The sequence below is a fragment of the Callithrix jacchus genome, chromosome 20 (genome assembly GCF_049354715.1).
Source record: "Callithrix jacchus isolate 240 chromosome 20, calJac240_pri, whole genome shotgun sequence".
Classification (NCBI taxonomy): Eukaryota; Metazoa; Chordata; class Mammalia; order Primates; family Cebidae; genus Callithrix; species Callithrix jacchus.
In genome coordinates, this window is record NC_133521.1 from 38,391,385 (window position 1) to 38,412,407 (window position 21,023).

The 21,023-nt window shown below is 40.0% G+C and overlaps 1 protein-coding gene across 11 annotated transcripts in view; it reads right to left on the reverse strand.

Moving 5' to 3' along the window:
* CDYL2 (chromodomain Y like 2) overlaps positions 1 to 12,391 on the reverse strand; it is a 258,880-nt gene extending 246,489 nt beyond the window's left edge. Inside the window, exons 1-5 of one of the 11 annotated variants that reach the window (XM_054248472.2) lie at positions 12,242 to 12,391; positions 5,927 to 6,032; positions 3,380 to 5,332; positions 1,630 to 1,808; positions 532 to 725 (exon numbers count right to left, since the gene is read on the reverse strand). The gene's annotated coding sequence lies outside the window, so the exon portion shown is untranslated. Of the gene's footprint in view, positions 1 to 531; positions 5,501 to 5,926; positions 6,033 to 12,234 lie in introns of those variants that run through there. The other 10 variants (XM_035282427.3, XM_035282424.3, XM_078357811.1 and 7 more) reach the window with 10 other exon arrangements.
* Positions 12,392 to 21,023: the final 8,632 nt, after the last annotated feature.

The following is a 21,023-nucleotide window of genomic DNA, read 5'->3' on the forward strand; positions in this document are numbered from 1 at the left end:
TAAGACCCTTGGACTAGTTAGCACCCATGCATTGGTCAGCTACATTCCCAAAGCACTGCCCATCTGCCACCATTATTACAAGCCCCAAATCCATGCCTAGAAATTAGGCAAGCCCAGTCCTCCACCACACAAGCCAAGGGAGCTTCGAGTATCACCACCTGGATGATAGCCATGGTCTTGGTTTCTCTCACTATTCTCCTGGTTTTGGTCCTCACTTCCAGTTCTCCAGAATCTACCTGTGTGTCCTGGCTCTGGCTTTGCTTCTTCTCTAAGCCCCATACACATCCCTTTCACCACTGACAGATTTTGCTTCCCTGATATTGACATTCAGCATTCTCTCCTGCAGGGCTTCTCAACCTTGGCACTATTGGCATTTGGGTCTGGATAATGCTTTCTGTGGCAACTGTCCTGTTGTAAGATGTTAAGCAGCATCTCTGACTTTGCCTACTAGATGCCAGTAATACCCCATCATTGTCAAATGTCTCCCGGGGCACAATATGGCACCTGGATGATAAACACTAATCCACTGACCTTGCACTTGTCATTTTGGTGCTACGAAAACTAGCTCTCAATGGCTTCAGCTCTCCAGAGGAAACCAGTGTAGATGAGACTTCATCTGAGTTCTCGTGTGAACCTGGTGAAGTTCTGGCTGTCCAAGAATTGCTCCATCAAGTCTTGCCTGAAGAATTCTAAGCAGTTTAAATCCAAAAATTGTCCTCATCTGGCTGGTCAAAGATAAAATAGATGGTTGAACATTAATTTATCCAATTTTTAATATGCTACCAAGACTCAGTGATCGAATTAACTTTTTCTTCTTTTACTCATATTTAGGGGCTTAAACTCAAGCGAGTCACTGGGGAGCCAGTAGTGTCCAGAGGACTCAGTTGAAATGAGGCACAATGAGGAAAAACTAGGCTATTTAACGTCCATATTGAAGAGCTTTGCAAGTTACTCTCACAAACGTCCCTACAGACTCGGTTCTAACAAGTCTGCTCCAGGCCAAGCGTTTGTTTTCTTTTTGGGTCTGGGGGAGTCATCTTTACAATTTTGATATTCTGCTACAATGCCTTGCCTCTAGAAGGAGGGTCATATCACAATCACATCAAAATATTGAACTCAGCCTTTATAAAAATAAGCTTTGATAGAAAGGAAAATGAGAAGACTAAGGCAGTCTGGTAGCATACTAGAAGGAGACATCTTTTAAGGGGAGGACAAAATAAGGCATGAAAACAGAAAACTTGGTCCTACACAAGGTAAGGTCCTACACTGGCTTCATTGCTACCCTACAATTCTTAATTCCACTTAACATCTGTTCTGAGGTGGCCACATTTACAAATGTTTACAACCCCACAGTGAGAAAACAAGGTGTGTTAGTTCATTTTCATGCTGCTGATAAAGTCATACCCAAGACTGGGAAGAAAAAGAGATGTAATTGAACTTACAGTTCCACATGGCTGGGGAGGCCTCAGAATCACAGGAGGAGGTGAAAGTCACTTCTTACATGGTGGAGGCAAAAGAAAATGAGGCAGACGCAAAAGTGGAAACCTCTGATAAAACCATCAGATCTCATGAGGCTCATTAACTATAAGGAGAATGGCATGGGAAAGACTGGCCCCATGATGCAATTACCTCCCACTGGGTCCCTCTCACAACACGTGGGAATTCTGGAAGATGCAATTCAAGTTGAGATTTGGATGGGGACACAGCCAAACCGTATCACAAGGGAAAGAAGACAAGAAGCTATCCCATCTCCAACAACTAATATGTTGTGTTTACATAGCTTTGAGTCTTTCAGATACCCCAAGATCCTAGAAGGGAGAGAGATCAGAAAGGAATTACAAGGGGTTTGTAGAGGAAATCTATGGTTGGTGTAATAAGAATTATTTTGTCTCCACAAATTAGAAAACTGCAAAGTTCTCATGCTCAAAGCTTCTTGAAATTCAAATGTACTTTTCATTCTCAAGGTAGAGAATTTGGAGTTTCTTGAGGAAAATTAATTTTTTATGAAAGCATGAGAAATTGTTTTCAAACAAACTTATTACATATCTAAAGTTAATTCCAACCCCCACCACCACCACCCCCTTTTTTTTAATAATTTCGGCTTTTATTTTAGATTCAGGGGGTACATGTGCAGGTTCGTTACATGAGTATCTTACACGATGCTGAGGTTTGGAATAAGAAACATTCTGTCACCTGGGCAGTGAGCATGGTATACAACAGCTCCCTTTTCAACCCTTGCTCCTCTTTCCTTCCTTCTCTAGGAGTCCCTAGTGTCTACTGCTATCATTCAAGGTGGAGTATTTGTAAAGAATATAGAGTTTAATTAGGAACTATTAGGTTGATGCAAAAGTAGGTGCAGTGTTTGCCATTACTGTCTTTTTTTTTTAAATGGAGTCGCGCTCTGTTGCCAGGCTGGAGTGAAGTGGTGTAATCTCAGCTCACCAAAACCTCCGCCTCCTGGGTTTAAGTGATTGTCCTGCTTCAGCCTCCCAAGTAGCTGGGACTACAGGCATATACTACCATGCTTGGCTAATTTTTGTGTTTTTAGTAGAGACGGGTTTTCACCATGTTGGCCAGGATGGTCTCAATCTCTTGACCTCATGAATTCACCTGACTCAGCCTTCCAAAATGCCGGGAGTACAGGCGTGAGCCACCACACCCAGCATGTCATTACTTTTCATGGCAAAATCGCAATTACTTTTACACCAACCTAACAAAACTCAGAACACCACATTTTCTCAGAATGCATGAGAAATGGCACACTAGTCACCATTAAGCCTCTCTGAACAAGGAAAAGGTCAGCAGGAGGATTGCTCAGCCAGTTCCAGGGCATGAATGTTGCCTTGGGAAGAAATATCTTGTTCTTCAGAAAAAAAAAAAAAAAAAAAGCAACGGCTTTGAAGATTTTCCTGTTTTGAAATCCTATTAGTTCTAAAAATCAAGATATTTCCTCTAGTTTATTTATGTTAGAAGAATGTTCCTGATTGATATTTCTTTTACAAAGCCATTGAGCATCCTGGGATAAGGAGTTACACCAAGCTGCCTGTTTGGGTACCGGCTTTGCTATTTGCCTTTTTATTTCAGGTCCTTGAAAAGAAACTTTGACTCCTTGTTCTGATTCCTGGGCTACACATTTAAGCTACCAGTGGCAATCTAAAAGACTCCTTCTATTTTCAAAGATCCTGATTATTTCTCATGCAATTACTCGTTATTATTTGAGATTAAATAAAATTAAGGCTTGTTTTTTCCTTTGCAGTGTTTTTTGGGCATCACACTTAAATTAGCGTACTCTAATTCCAATACATCATAAAAATTTATGGAGAGATTGGTTCACAGAGAGATTTAAGAGTGTGTCATCATTTTAAAAGGAAATACTTACTTTAAAGTTTTATAGACATTAAGCTTCCTGCCTCTTTGGTAAGAAAATAGCACACTGTGAAATGAGTTTTTAAAACAAGCAACCGATTCTTCAACTGTTTTTTTCTTCAGCCTTATCTTTCCTGGTTATTTATGAGCCTGCAGTCATTCCAAGACACGATTGTAAATAAGTTGTAAAATCTGGTGACATTTTTCAGGGTCAAATGCGCAAATGTAAATGAAACATGTTCTTGCCTCCAGCAGCCAATCTCTCATTCCTCAGTGGAATAGAACCCAGATACATACCTATGATCATCAAGAACTTACCTTTTTGTTGAGTTAATCTTCCATTCAACTAATATTTACTATGTCCTATTATGTACCAGGTACTGAAGATACAGCAGTAAGCAAAACCACTCATGATCCTTGTCCTCATATGGCTTACAGTGCGGGAGAAAATTATATGTAAAAAGAAAACACAAGGAAATGCAACATAGGAAACACAGGCACAAGGAAGGAGGGTATGGTTCTGGGAAGGCTTCTTGGTGGGAGCAACCAGACAGCAAAACAGGCTTGGCCAGGACAGACGTGAGTCTGACATCCAGCTGGCTGATGATAGAGCTGTAAGTGGCTTCGCCTCCAGAATCATGGAGACAGATACTGAGCCATTTACCCTTCAGTGAAGTCCATCCTAAAATTCAGTGCTAACTAAACTTTTTTCTGTAAAGAAAACAGGGCTCCCCCTGTTGCTCACTCTCATATTCTCTCTCATGTATTCTTTCAAATCATTAGTCAACCACTTCACTCAGCACATAGTGACTTAGAACTACAGAACCTTATTCTCCAATGAGACTGCAGTAAAGTAACAGTTGATCATTTAAAATATTTTTAAATTAATAATGGTTTTGTTTTATTTTATTTTTATTTTTTTGAGATGGAGTCACACTGTCCCCCTGGCTGGAGAGCAGTGGTCGTCATCCTGGCTGGAGTGCAGTGGTCAATCTCCCAGCTCACTGCAACCTCCACCTCCCAATTTCAAATGACTCTCCTGCCTCAGTCTTCTAAGTAGCTGGAATTCCAGGCATGCACCAACACACCCAGCTAAGTTTTATATTTTTAGTAGACACAGGGTTTCACCATGTTGGCCAGACTGGTCTCAAACTCCTGACCTCAAGCGATCCTCCCACTTCAGCCTCCCAAAGTGCTTGGATTACAGGCATGAGCCACCATGCCTGGCCTAAATTAATAATATTTTTAAATGGCAACTTATAATAGTAAACATTTATGGGTTACAATATAATGTTTTGATACATTTATTCAAGATGAAGTGATTAAAGCAAGATAACTAACATATCCATTACCTCAATTAATTATCATGTTTGTGGTAAGACATTTAAATTTACTCTCTCAGCAATTTGAATATACAGTTTATTTATATTAACTATAGTAATGATATTATGCAATAAATCTCAAGAACTTCCCCCTCCTGTGTAAATGACACTTTGCACACGTTCACCAGTATCTCTTCATTTCTTCTTCTCCTTTCCCCAACCAGTCTCTGGTACACCCTTCTACTCTCTACTTCTATGAATTTAATTTTTCAAAATTCCACATATAAGTGAGATGATGTGATACTTGTGTTTCTGTTCCTGGCTTATTTCATTCAGCATAACGTCCTCCAGGTTCAAGTGCTACATTAAAACAATACATGCACGAAAAATATCATTTTACCTCGAGATACACACATGCAGATTGGTTAGCCAGTGTTTGTAACGGAGAGGCAAGGACTTCTCTGCGAGTATGGACAACTAATGGTGATACTGTCCAGTAGAACCCTCCAAGATAATGAAACATTCTATGCCTGTCATAATACGGTCATCCCAAGCCATGTGCGGCTATAGCTGCAGAGCATCCTTGTTATCTTCTCTGCACAGATCACATCCATATGCCTCCTCTCTGATTTCAGTTTTGGTTGCTTTAAATGAAATGAGAACATAAAGAAACGGTGACATATTCTGAGAGCAGAATCCTTCTACTACATGCCCTCTCCTTTTCCACCTTCCTGCTATGGGAAACATTCCTTTATCTTCTACCAGTCAGAGGTCAGCCTCTACTTGGGGTCCTGTGACGAGGAGACCTGTGACTAGAAAACACATTGAGAAAAAATTCTCACCACATGGGTCAAGCAACATAGTGGATAAATAAGAGGAAAGATGAGACTTGGGACTGGATCCAGGAGACCTATTGTGAACAATGACATGGACTTCAGGAAAAGAGGAATCAAAGGAGAGGGAGTAATTTTAAAGGGTGCCATACAGAAAATTATTCCTAAGCAGAAGAGACCCTGGAGTCTAGAGACTGAAAGGACTCCAGAGTTCTATACTTGATGAATAAAGAAAAACAAACTTGAATATTTTTTTTCTAATTTTTTTCCAGGTCTTTCAGCACACCTAATCTGATTATTGCTTCATTTAGCAATCTGCACCTTTTAGGTCTTTTGATACCTTCAGTGCCCATCTTCTCCTCCCACTCCTGCCCAGTTCCTCTCTTGAGATGGTTGGTTTCTTACCTGGACAGAGTAGGGGGTAGATGGGAATGGGTTCTAGTGGATGGAGTGTCTGTAGAGTTTTCTTATTTTGAGCTGGGAAAGAGCCATGAGACCAGCACCTGAAAACCTGGAGATAGAGATTGCTAATGACAGATTTGCAAAAACAGTGTGATCTGTGGGGATACAAGAACTCCTGAGGTGAGAGACAGTACCAGTCCTATCTCAGTATGCCCAGTATCCATGGCTCCTAGAGGCCACGAAGACAGTGAACAGACGAACTTAATTTTTTACATCTGTGAAGCCAGAAGAGCACAGAGACACTTTGGCACAGAGGCTCTTCTCAGGCCCTCAGCACGGGACTGCTGTCTACCTTCCACTACACGCCCTCCCCTTCTACCTTCCTGCCTTCCACCTTCCTGCTATGGGAAACATTCCTTTATCTTCTAGCAGTCAGAGGTCAGCCTCTACTTGGGGTCCTGTGACGAGGAGACCTCTGACTGTTTTCAAATAACATAGCAAGGGAAACTCGGCATCTAAAGAAAGCCCAATCCAAACAAACAAAACATCTGGCCAGTGAACAGAAGCTTCTAAAGATAACAGAGAACCAAGCAAATAAAGAAGGATACTTAAGGAGAATCAAATGCATACCAACAAGAATGTCTGGACTAGGACATAGGATTTCTCCATTGAATATGGCTGCCAGAATTAAAGCAACTACATACAAATAACTACAAGACACCCCATTAAATTTGAATTTCACATAAATAGTCAAGAAATTTAGTATATTATGTCCCATGCTATAGTCAACATACTTACACTAAAATTTTATTCACCATTTATCTGAGATTCAAATTTAATCAGTTGTTCAGTATTTCATCTGGCAGCTGTTCCATTGAACAATTTGGTATATGAGTTAAAGAGAGAACAGTCATTGGAGAGACACGAACTAGCGACTAGAAAACACATTGAGAAAATATTCTCACCACATGGGTCAAGCAACGTAGTGGACAAATAAGAGGAAAGATGAGACTTGGGACTGGATCCAGGAGACCTATTATGAACAATGACATGGACTTCAGGAAAAGAGGAATCAAAGAAGAGGGAGTAATTTTAAAGGGTGTCATACAGAAAATTATTGCTAAGCAGAAGAGACCCTGGAGTCTAGAGACTGAAAGGATTCCAGAGTTCTAGACTTGATGAATAAAGAAAAACACTCACTTGGGCACGTCCTGGCATTCCCAAAAGTTTAAAACAAAAAGAAAAACAAAACAAAAAAAAGCTGACAAGCTAATCAACAGAAAGTACACATCTGCAAAAAGAAAAATTAGCATCTGACTTCTTAGTGACAACACTGGAAGCCATAAGACAATGGAAATGACCTTTGCCAATAGCTAAGCCTAAAGCAACTTATGACCCTCTACTTATTCAAGATGGTATTCACCCACCAGGGCAAAAGAAGGAAACTGCTAACACACAAGAATGTGAAGAGTATACCACCAGCAATTCCCACCTGAAGAAAACAATCAAGCAAAAATCTTCAAAAGAGAGAATTAGATTGAGATCTCAAGACATAGGGAGATGAGAGGAAAGAAAGCACCGATGAAAATGAACCCAATATAGACAGATTAAGTGGATGTTAATGGCTATTGGGGGATTTTGTAGTGTAAATGCTACGTAAGTCCTTTGGAAATAGGAGGGACATGCAGCAAGGAAAATTCCAATTATAATCTGGGACTAAAATCCTAGAGAATCCCAGGAAAATCTAGGAGTTATAGGTAGAGAGGGAGAAGAGATGTAAAAATGTTCCAAAGATCTCACCTCAGGGAGCGGGAAGGGGTGATGAGGAGAAAAGAAGGAAAGGAATCATTTTAGAGGTTTCATCTTTTACAGGGTCAAGGGACAGAGGGAGATGACCACGGTGGAGGAACGATGTGCCTTTCTGAGGAAATACTGGAATCTCACTTGCAAAAAGAAAAGAAAGAGAAAAGTATATAGATGTCTAATGAGCACAAGAAAACAGAATAGAACAAAAATTTCAATCAAACATCTAAATCAACAAGGAGAAAACAGAAGCAATATAGAATGAATAGCCATCCAATGAAATCAGAAAAGAATGAGGAAAAACAAAGAGAAATTGAAAACTAAAATAACAATTATGAAGTAACACGAATTTTGAAGTAATGTAAAATATAAGATTAAGCATATCAGTCTTTATACTAAAGAAAAGTTAAAAATAAAGGGATGGACAAACAGACGCCAGGAAAACACAGTAAAAAACAGAAGAGGAAAGAAACCAATAATACCAGAAAAGATAGAGTTTAAGGCTAAAAGCACTAAGTGCTAAAACAGGGACTCCATTACTAATGCAGTGATCCATATAGATTCTTGTTTATGTGAAGCTAACTGCAGAAATGAAGGAAAGGGATAAGCTTTTGGAACATATCAGAGCTCAGGAAATGAGACCGACAAGCAGAGCCCAGGGACAAAATGTCAGAAGGAAGGTGAACAGTTAGAAATTAAAACTGACATCAGCAAAATGGTGGAATCAGAGCTTTCTACCGTCATCACGCCTCACTCCACAGAAGCATTAACTTTAGCAATTACCAACAGTTAGGAGTATCTTTGGGGAGTCCAGAGGAAAAGTTTCAGCACACTATTGGTGCAAAAACTCTGAGTCTAGGTGCATTGAAGAGGGTAACAAGAACAGTTAACACTATCCTAGTCTTCCCTCCTCTAAGGCAGCACAGCTCAGTGACAAAAAAGATCCCCTTTAACCACAATTTCTCCCATAGGGAAAGTGAGAGCATAGGGGTGGTGAATGCCCAGCTTCCCCAGTCATGCAGGACATGGCTCATGAAGACCACTTCTTTCCCATCCCAGCCACAATACTGAGGTGATCGCCATGGCTGAGTAGTGGGGAGAGAATGTTCCTAGGAAGAGAGGCTGCAGATCCTACTAACCATTCCATGGACTCCGTCAGGAAACCCATCCATGAGCCACTTGGGATGCCTTGCTTGTGGATCCCTCCCAACTGACCCCTAGGCATCCCAAACACGGCTTACGCCTCAACCCCATCTTCCCCAGACCAGACTCCCAAGCATGCCCCTGTGGACAGCATTGCAAGCATCTTACACACAGAGGCAGCTCAATTTTGTGAGATTGAAGGAACGTACACAATTTGAGGGTTTCAAGACACCATCCTAGGAAAAACAAACAGGAGCCTCTGAGCACCTGGCCTGGCTTTGCAGGGTCAAGAGTAGACATACAACCTAAAGAAATCCCCTTAGAGGAGCTGGGTGCAGTGTCTCACACCTGTAATCCCAGCACTTTGGAAGGTGGAGGCACATGGATCACTTGAGGTCAGGAGTTTGAGACCAGTCTGGCCAACAATGTGAAACCCCATCCCTACTAACACACAAAAATTAGCTGGGTGTGGTGGCACAAATCTGTAGTCCCAGCTATTCAGCAGGCTGAGGCAGGAAAGTTGCTTAAACCCCGGAGGCAGAGGTTCCAGTGAGCCAAGTTTATGCTACTGTACTCCAGCCTGGTTGATTGAGCAAGGCTCCATTTAAAAAAAAAAAAAAATCCCCTTAGAGGGAACAAGAGGTGTACAATGGATGTATCCATAAAAAGATCTAAGAGTGCCATGAAATTCCTAGTTGGGCTGTTTGGTGGAGATATTTCTCTCCCAAGGACAGTCAGTAAAGACTGGAGGAGATGACCACTTCTTCAAATGTGAAGATAGCAACACAAAATGTAAAGAAGAATGAAAAATCAAGGAAAAGGAGAAGGTGTGGAAAAAAAGGAAAAGAAATCAAGAAAACATGACACCACCAAAAGAACAGAGTAATATTCTAGTGACCGACCCCAACGATAAGGAGATCTATAATTCCCTGAAAACATTTCAAAATAATTTAAGAAAGCTCAGTGAGCTGTAAAAAAAAAAAAAAAAACACACACACACACACACACACACACAGATAACTTAACATTATCATAAAAGTAAATAAATGAAACAATAAGTTCAATAAAGAAAAAGAAATCATCTTAAAACAACTAAATGAAAATTCTGGAATTGAAGAAAACAATGAATAAAATGCAACAACTGCAGTAGAGAAGGGCAATGGCAGACATGATGAGGCAAAAGAAGTAATCTGTAAACTCAAAGACAGGTCACTAAAAAATATCTAGACAAAGAAGAAAAAGGAATGAAAAGGAATGAAGAAAGCCTATGAGATTCATTTGACGCCTTCAAAAGAGCTACCATTCACATTATAGAAGTCTCGGAAGAAGGTATAAAGAAAGGCGCAGAGTGCTTATTGAAAGAAATCATAGCTGAAACCTTCCCATATCTGGTGCAACATATGGACATCCAGATACATGAAGCTCAAAAGTCTCCAATCAGTTTAACTCAAACAAGTTTTTACCAAAACATATTTTAATCAAACTGTAGAAAATCAAAGACAAAAAAAAAAAAAAAAAAAAAGGATTTGGAAAGCAGCAAGAAAAAAGAGGTTCCTCACATACAAGGGAACTCTCATAAGGATATCATCAAATTTCTCAGCAGAAACTGCAGTCCAGGAGAGAGTGGGATGACATAGTCACAGTGCTTAAAGGAAAATAACTGTCCAAGAATATTACACCTGGCAAAGCTGTCCTTCAGAAATGAAGAGATAAAGACTTTCCAAGATAAACAAAGCCGAGGAAGTATATCACTGCTAGACCTGCCTTACAAAAAATGCTAAATGAAGTTCTTCCAGCTGAGACAAAAGAACACCTATTAGTAAGATGAAAACAAAGAAAATTATAAAACTCACTGATAAAAGTGAGTATATAGTCAAATTCAGAATACCTTAATTCTGTAATTGTGGTATGTAAATCACTTATAACCCTAGTATGAAGGTCAAAAGACAGAAGTGTTAAAACAATAATAGCTACAATCATGTGCTAATAGATACGCTATATTAAAATATGTAAATAGAGACATCGAAAACATAAAATGTGAGGGAGAGGGAGCAAAAGTGCTAAGTTTTATATGCAATCAAATTTAAGGTGACATTAGCTTAAAATTAACTGTTACAGCTATGAAATGTTTTATATAGGCCTCATGATACCCACAAAGCAAAAACCTAGAATAGATACAGAAAAGATAAAGAGAAAGGAACGAAAGCACACCACTATAGAAAATAATCAAATCACAAAAGAAGACAGCAAGAGAGGGAGAAAGGAATAAAGCACCTTTTTTAAAAAAACAGCCAGAAAACAATTAACAAAATAACAACAGTAAGTCCTTACCTATCACGAATTAACTTGAATGTAAATGAATTAAATGCTCCTGCCAAAAGATCTACAGTGGCTGAAGGGACAAAATAAAAACCAAACCAAAACAAAAACCAGGGCCAGGTGGTTCATGTCTGTAATCTTAGCACTTTGGGAGGCCAGTGCAGGAGGATCGCTTGAGGCTAGGAGTTTGGGATCAGTCTAGGTAACACAGCAAGACCCTTTCTCTACAAAAAAAATACAAATAAAATGATTAGCCAGGAATGGTGGTATGTGTCTGTAGCTCTAGCTATCTGGGAGGCTGAGGCAAGGAGTTCAAGGTTTCAGTAAGCTGGGATCACACCACTACACTCCAGCCTGGGTGACAGAGTTTGACCCTATCAAACAACACCAGAAAACAAGACCCCAGCCCCTCAACAATATGCTGCCTACAAGAGACTCACTTCAGCTTTAAGGACACATGTAGGCGGAAAGTGAAAAAGATATTTCATGCAAAAAGAAAACAAAAGAGAGCAGCGGGAGCCATACTCATATCACACAAAATAGACTTTAAGTCAAAAACTGACAGAGACAAAGTAGATCATTATATAATGATAAAGCAGTTAATTTTTGAAGAGGACTAACAATTATAAATATAAATATAACTATGTAAGGTAAATATTAACAGACACAAAGAGAGAAACAGGCAGCAACACAATAATAGTGGGGGGCTCTAGTACCCCACTTTGAACAATGAGTAGATCATCAAGATGGAAAGTCAATAGGCAAACATTAGACCTGAACTACACTTTAGACTAAATGGATCTTACAGACATATATTCTTGCTGTGCTGTCTAGACTGGTCTCAAACTCCTGGGTTTATGAGCACTGTGTATGGTCCTTGTTTTGTTTCGTTTTTTCCATTCAGAAGTAGAATACACATTCTTCCCCAAATGTACAGAGAGCATTAGCTAGGATAGATCATCCGTTAGGCATCTGTCTTAGTCCATTATCTGGCTGCTATAACAGAATACCTTAGACTGGTTACTTGATAAATAATAGAAATGTACTTCTCACAGTTCTGGAGCCTGGAAACTCCAAGATTAAGTCCCCAGGAGATTCAGTGTCTGATGAAATCGTCACTTTGCTTCACAGACGACTCCTCTTGCCACACCCTCACATAGCAGGAGAAGGCAGCTCCCCTCAACCTTTTTTTGTAATGGCACTAATCCCATTTGTGAGGGCAAATCCCTCATGACTTATCACCTCATAAAGGCCCCTCCTCCTCATACTGTCATAATGGGGATTAAGTCTCAACATATGAATTTTGACTACAGCAGCCACAAACCAAGCCTCAACAAATTTAAGAAGATTGACATCTATCATATATCTTTTCCAACCATAATAGTACAAAACTAGAAATGAATAACAGGAGGAAAATTGTAATCTTCACAAACAGGTGGAAATTAGACAACCTGCTCCTCACCTGATCGTATCAATGGATCCAGAAAAAGCATTTGATAAAATCCAACATCAGTTCATGATAAAAACACTCAATAAACAAGGAATAGAGTGGACTTTCCTCACGTTGATAAAGAATAAACAGCATGCTCCTAAACAACCAATGAGACAAAGAAGAAATCAAAAGAGAAATTTTAAAATATCTTGAGACAAATCAAAATGGGAATACAATATACCAAACTTTATGAGATGCAGCAAAAGCAGTTCTACGAGGGAAGTTTATGGCAATAAATGCCGACATGGTGGGAAAAATAATCCACCTAACTTTACACCTCAAGGTAAACAAAAACACACTAAGCCCATAGTTAGTAAAAAGGAAATAATAAAGATCAGAGCAAAAATGAAAGGAAATAGCACAAAAACGGTAGAAAAGATCAAGAAAGCTAAGGGTTTGTTTTTGAAAAGATAAACAAAATGGACAAACTTTTAGCTAGACGGAGTCAAATCAAATCAAAACTGAAAGAGGAACTCTTACAACCAATAACAGAGAATTCAAAAAATTATGAGACCACTGTAAGTATTTATATGTTAACACATCATATAACCTAGAAGAAATGAATAAATTCCTAGAAACATACAACCTATTAAGACTGAATCATGAAACAGAATTTAGAAAAGACTAATTAAAATTACATGCTCTGTTCTCATGGACAACTGGGAGCTGAACAATGAGAACACACGGACACAGGGACACACCACACCCTGGGGCTTGTCAAGGGGTGGGATCGGGGAGGGAGAACATCAGGAAAAACAGCTAATGCGTGGTGGGCTTAGTACCTTGGTGATGGGTTGATAGATACAGTAAACCACCAGGGCACACATTTGCCAAATCTGCACATCCGATACATTTACCCTGGAGCTCAAAATTTTAAAAATTACATGCTCTAATTAATAAAGTAACAAAAATTATAGAAAATACATAAATAACCAAAAGTAGGAAAAGTAAAAATTCCAAAAACTGGAAAATGTTTCACAAGTTTGATTAAGAAAAAAGGATAGGGAAATTATATATTCAGGATTCAGAATGCTTAAAATATATATATAATACATATATATATATATATATACATATATATATATATATATATATATATATATATATATATATATGAGATGGAGTCTCACACTGTCACCAGGCTGCAGTGCAGTGGCAGGATCTCAGCTCACTGCAATCTCTGCCTCGCAGTTGAAGTGATTCTCCTGCCTCAGCCTCCAAGTAGCTGGGATTACAGTCACTGGCCATCACACCCAGCTAATTTTTTTTTTTTTTTTTTGTATTTTTCATAGAGACAGGGTTTCACTATGTTGGCCAGGCTGGTCTCGAACACCTGACCTTGTGATCCACCAGCCTCAGCCTCCCAGAGTACTGGGATTACAGGCGTGAGCCACTGCTCCCAGCCACAAATATTATAAGAAAATATTGCCGCAAATTGTTTTTAAAACTTTTAGGAAACAAATGAGTTTCTAGAAATAAATGTTTATTACTAAAACTAACCACCCCCAAAATGGAAAAGTTGAATAAATCATTATGATGGAAGAAATAAAATGATTAAGTGTCTAAGCTTGTACAAGGGTTTAGGACAACATAGATTTATCTTTCCAAAATATATAAAACCAGTATTAACTATTTCAGCGTGCAGAAAAAGACAGAAACTCCTTGATTCATTTTATTAGTCCAATGTCACTTTTAACACCAAAACCCAACAAAGATTTCAAAAATTAAACATAGAACAAGAGTTATCTAGAAAAACAAACCTCTTTGTTTTTGCACTCATGTTCCATTAGTGTATGTAATGTTTAATTAAATTGTATGAATATAATAAAAGTTCAATCCATCTAAAAAGGATTAGGAACAAGCAACACCGACTGTTGATGAGCATATTATACAATTATGCCAAAATAGCACTGCACAACAAATCACCCAAAACTCAAAGTGTCTGCAACCACGAACATTTATTCTCACGCTCATGGGTCCACAGGTCCACTGCAATTTGGCTTGTCTAGGCTGGCCCCAGAGAGTGGCTTTGCTTTAAGCTGTAGGTCAGCTGGGCTGAATTTCCTGCTGTGGGTTTCAATCACGTCTTTATCAGTTGTCTCTCATTCTTCTTGGACCAGTGACTTCTTAGGGTTCGTTCTTCCCATGGTAATAACAGAAGTGCAAAAGCCAAGCTAAATCACACAAGCAGATTTAAGGCCTCTCTCCATGTCAAGTCTGCTAGCCTTCCTTTGGCCAAAGAAAGTCACGTGGCCACGCCAAATTCAATGACACAGGAAAGTGTATTCCACCCACAGTGAGAGCAGGTATATTGAATGATGGTCCCAACCACCAAAATAAGCCTACAACTCAACTAATTGAAGCTATAAATTGAAGCTCAACTGCTGAAAGCCCTAGTATTTTTTTAAAAAGGGGAAAAAAACCTAGCTTATTAGCCCCAAATGCTTATCATGCTGAGGACAGACAGAATGAAGAAAGATTGCAAAGATGGTGAATCGCTTAAGCGAACAGGGCTAAAAGGGCTGCGGAAACACTGCATATTGGGTTGGAGTGTTTCTTCCTCATATATCACTAATTTTCAAAATGGTTATAGATTCTTTTTGGGTATTATGTCTTAAAATGGAATATGGGTATTCATTTAGTGTAACTGTGTAAGCAATGGCCACTTATACTGTAAATAACTAGGTCTGTCTCCCTTTAAACTGTAAGCTCCTTGAGTGTAGAGCTCCTTTCAACTCTATGTCCTCAGCACCTAGCATTGTGCCTGGTATGTAACAGGCACTTCATCAGTTCTTGAGAGAGTGAATAATGAGCCTCCTTGGCCTATCCCAAGGCTGTGATTGGCATTAAGGCTCCGGACTTCACTTGGATGGCCCTGCCTTTGGAAGCTGCCTCCCCAGTCCAGATTTAAGTTACTGGGAGTTTCCAGTTCTATACAGAATGGCTCTCTCACCAGGGCTTTAGATCCTGTCTCTTAAGACATTTCCTCTTAAACTTAAATTTGTTAAAACCCCAGACCCATTCTTTCTTTTAGCAAGACAGAGTGAGGCTCACTGACTTTTCTTCTGGCTTCATTTCCTCTTCTGATGAATCTGCCTTTCTCTTATCTCTGTCAATTCAATTCAACATTCACTGGGCACCTACCACATGCCTGACCCTTCCCTGGGACACTGGAGATGGCACGACCAACATCTGTTTCAAAGGAAGTTTCATCCTCTTATGAGAAATCATTCCTTCAACCTCTAAACAAAATGTCTCAGTTTACATTTGCAACCCTGCATGTAATTTTCCAGCAATACTTATTTATTAGGTGGCAAAGATTTCCCAAAACTAACTTCTTAGTGGTTGCATAACTAACATTCCTTTCTTCTAAAAGAGTCCTCTCTGATAGAAATATAATGCACACCACAAACGTGATTTTTAAACTTTACTAGCCATGATAAAAAAATAGTAAGAAGAAACAGGAGAAATCTAACTTACTAATGTAGTTAATTCAATCCAGTATCTCTGAAGTATTATCTTTTAGTACATAATCAATATGAAATAATTTTTTCCAGCCTCTCAAGATCATCAACATGAAATGATATAGTTTACATTTCTTCATATTAAATCTTTGAAGTCTGAGGTGTATTTTACGTTTATAGCACATCTCAATTTGGACCACCTACATTTCAAGTGCCCGGGAACCACATGTGGCTGCCATATTGGGCCGCACAGTTATTAAAAATCCGTGTATTCCTGTAGAGGTGTGCTCAGCAGTTGTTCCCACTCAAATTTGCTGACATGGCTATTGTTTCAAATGTACGTGTATTCATGTTAAGTCTGCCACAGAGACTTGAGTAAAGTTTTCCCATTGATTAATAGTAATTTCCTGAGAGCCTTATATGGTAGATGTTTTAAATAAGTTACTTCATCTAAACCTAACTTAAAAGTAGATATAATTATTCTCATTTACAGATGGTAAAACTGAGACATACAGAGGTAAAAACTTGCCTAATGACATCCAGCTAGAATATACCTAGCTTAAAATCTTGTATTCTTTCCTCCACAGCAGGTGGAGGTAACGTGGTATGCTGTGAGGGGCCAGGTAGCTCCTAGTTTAGTCTTCGTGGGCCGTTGCGGCAACCTCTCAACTATGCTGTTGTGGTGAGAAAGCAGCCACAGACAGTGTGTGAACAGATGGGCGTGGCTGTGTTCCACTAAAACTTTATCTACAGAAGCCGGCAGCAGGAGGGATTCAGTCTTTGGGCTGTAGTTTGTCAACCCCGATCTACACCATGTTTTTACTTTCTTTAACTCTAGAATTTCTCCAGACATTTGGAAAACGATTATTCCGGACATCCCAACAGTCATCACTGTATGCAGAAAATCTCAGAATGAAATGACAGAAAAAGGCTTAAATTTTGAGACGGCTCAGAGAAATTTAAAAAAAAATCCCGCTGAAGTCCATTCTTTGAAATATTATCTTACCTAATCCTTGATGGATGGGGTATCTTCCTATCCTCAGACTTCACCAGTGGGTGTTAAATTCTCACACTTTTACCCTGTCGTCCACAGATTGAGTGCTCAGTTTGTGCCCATTCTACCACACTTGTTTAGCACATCCTCAATCTGAGTGTGCTGGCCTCTCAGTTACCCAAAGGAACAACTACCCAGAAGAACTGAAGGTCGTTCTCCGAGAGTCAAACTGTGAATCAAGATACACAAATTGGAGCAAATGTCTATGAATTCATCTTAAAGATCCACAATGACTTGTAGGCCCTAACATTAAAATATGCCTGACTTGTTGGCAGGATGGAAGGATGGATGGATGGACTGACAGACAGATGATTGAAAGATGATATATCAACTGATGATAGATAGTTGATAGGTGGTTGATAGATGACAGATGAAAATTTATGATCAATAGATGATAGATCAATTGGTGACAGATATGTGGTTGGTAGAGATAGTTGATAGCTGATTGATAGATACATAGATCAGATTAGGAAGGATAGATAGATAGATAGATGAGTGAGAATATTTAACACTCAACACAAAGAGTGCTCAGCAACAGAGAGAAGAGAGTTACAAGGCAATACTGGAGCTTCCCATCTCAGTGTCATCTAAGGAGCAAGCAGCCCTTTCAACTATCACAAAAATCTCATTCATCTGTCAGCTACATCCCTGCTGTGAGGCTAGACACAGCAGACCAAAGCAGTAAACTTCCAGTCATACAACCAACTTCACCTGATTCTCATTCCCAGTCATCTTCTGATTATACTTTGGTTTCCCATGAAGGGTTTTTGAACAAAAGAATGTCCTAATCAAGTCCTGCCAGCTGCCTTATCTCCCCAACATGTTTCTTATTATAAACCAATAAACTAGTATCTGTTTAACGCCTTGGTCTCTGACAGCCGTGTTTGTACGGCCTGTGATACTAGGTCAAGTTATCTCCGGCACAAACTCTCACTTCTTAGTCTACAAAGATGGAAGAGAGATCCTATGGGGCCTTGAAGAAATTTACCAAGGTGAATGAAGAACACTTCAGTGCCTAGCTGTCTGTTTCCAGGAGGAGAGTTTTTTGGTTTCTGCACTTTCCTTGATCAGAGAACAACTTTAGAAGAAAGAAAAAAACAAAACAAAAACCCTGTTTCTTTTCCAAGTCTCCATTTTTCTCGCCCTCTGTTCTCAGAAGATACTAGCAAAACACTTTAAGTAGTCCTAAAAATGGGTCCACCTGCCCCCTGGTGGTAGACATAAACAGATCCCCACAGTCACTGGTTTACAATCCCTCCTGCCTGAACTTTCTCTGCAAGGGGAATTGTTATTTCCCCTCGTCAGCATGGGGGAGTTCATTTATTTTAGTATGATGAGCATTGGTTCCCCAAAGAAGGCCTTAGGCTTCCTGACCTGACTTAGAGGGCCTGCCTTTTCTGAGATCTGCACTGGGAGCAAGCATGGGCTTTACAAAGAACCAGGAAAGTGGGAGGCTGGAATGCCTTAAGAATGAAAGGATTGGGAGTCCACTGAGAAAAGCATCTGGAAGACACTTCTCTAATTTACCAGGAAAAACACATGGCCTCAGGGCAAGAATTTGGAGAAGAATGAGAATCAGAGTAGACCACATTACAATAGTGTCATGATTCATTTTACCAATCCTACAATATATGTTATTTTTACACCTCCGCATCTCTGCTGATTACTTCCCATTTGTCCCTTTGGGTCTGGCTGCTGTGCCTTTCTCTGTCCCATGGGACTGACCTGTGTGGATTACATCAGTGGGCTCTCTTGCCCTCTTGCTTCTTGGTACAGCCAACGAAAGTGACCGGCAGAGATTAGAGGGTAAGAGGAACATGAATCCGGGCAGTTATTGCCTGGGCTCCTCCCCGCTGGGCCACTGTTGCTGTGTCTCCCCATGGAAGGTAGCCCTGTGTGTATAACCACCCTCTCTGTGTTCCTACAATGGCTTCCTCACCTCACCCATTCAGACTTGGGATGGTAATGCTCCAGGTTGCTGCCATCCCCACTGTGGTTCCCTTTAGCTCTTACCATACCTCTACAGATAGTCACTTTATTGATCTCTACTCAAATTATGCAGATCACAAGTGCCATCTCTTTCCTACCAGGACCCTGACCTTATGCTTCTCTGCCGGAATGTCCCTCTCTGATCATCTATCCCTCATTAGCTCTGATAGATACTTCAAGGGGGAGCATAAACATTACCTCCTCTGTGGGGAAGTGTGGTAAGTAAGAAACAGTGTTGACTGTTTCCTACAGATGGGGGACCATGCTCCGTCTCTGCTCTGAGGCCAGGGACAAGTTCTATTCTCTGAAAATGGGGGTGATGGCACTCACCTGCAGGCTGTCCAGAGAATTATGTGTTCTGTAAATACTGCTCCCATCCCCATGACATTGGCAATGATCACACATTTCTTTGCTTCCATAGCATTTTTTAACAGCTTAATTGAGGTGTCATTCATATGCCAGGCAGTTCACTCATTTAAAGTGCCTACCTTAATGGCTTTTAGAATATTCACAGAGTTGAGCATCTAACAACACAATCAATTTAAGAACATTTCATTACTCCAAAAAGAAACCCGACTTCCCTTAGCTATCACAGTCCCGTTCTCTCTCCCCTACTTTACTTTCAGCCCTAAGCAGCCACTAATCTATTTTGTTTCTATAGATTTGTCTGTTCTGATCATCTCATATAAATGGAGTCATACACCATATAGTCTTTGCAACTGGCTTCTTCCGCTTAACAGTGTTTTCAAGGTTCATTCATGTCATACCATGTATTAGTACTCTGATCCTCTTTATTGCCAGGTATCTTCCATTGTATGGATATACCACATTTTGTTCCACTCATCAGTTGATGGACATTTGGGTTGTTTCAACTTTTTGACTATCATGAAAGTGCTGCTCTGAACATTGATAGATCCCACAGCATTCTGTAGAGACCTAGAGTAGAGCTCCTCCCACACTGTGTTATAACACTTATTGACATGTCTGCTCTTTGTCCTGTTCCACACTCATTGAACAGACAGCAAGGTTGCTTTGGGCCGTGTGCATGCAGGGACCCCTCCTGGTATGCACAAAACCTACCACAGTGCCTGCCACATAACAGACATTCCATATCTGTGAAATCATGAATCCAGTCATTCCACCATCTTTGACAGCATCAGAAATATCCATGGCCAGGCCAGGCACGGTGGCTCATGCCTGTAATCCCAGCACTTTGCGAGTGCAAGGCGGGTGGATCATTTGAGTCCAGGAGTTCGAGACCAGCCTGGCCACCATGGTGAAATGCCATTTCTACTAAAAATACAAAAACTAGCCAGGTATGGTGGCACACACCTATAATCACAGCTACGTGGGAAGCTGAGGCAGGAGAATCGCTTCAACCCAGGAGGCAGAGATTGCAGTGAGCCAAGATCACGCCGCTACACTCCAGCCTGGGCTACAGACCGAGACCCTGCCTGAAAAAAATAAAATAAAATAAAATCCATGGCCATATCTGTATTTGACATTTGAAGAATCAATGGGAAAAATTCTCTAGCCTGACGCTTCCTTCAGCTTTCTGTAAGTCATAACCTCAGTAATCTCACAATCGTATTTTAAAAGCCATTGGCCTCAGAGTTTCTCATTATTTAATATGCAACTGTACTTACAAAGGCCTTTAATCTTGCCCAGTGTATTTGGATGTGTGAGATATTTTGTTAAACATTTGCTACGCAACATTAATAGCAAGCCACTATGGACAAAGCCACTATGAACTTCAGACATAAAAGAGGGTATCTGTCCGCCTCTGTATACCTTAGAGAGAATTAAAAACAATACTAATTGCTCTCCAACACTGGA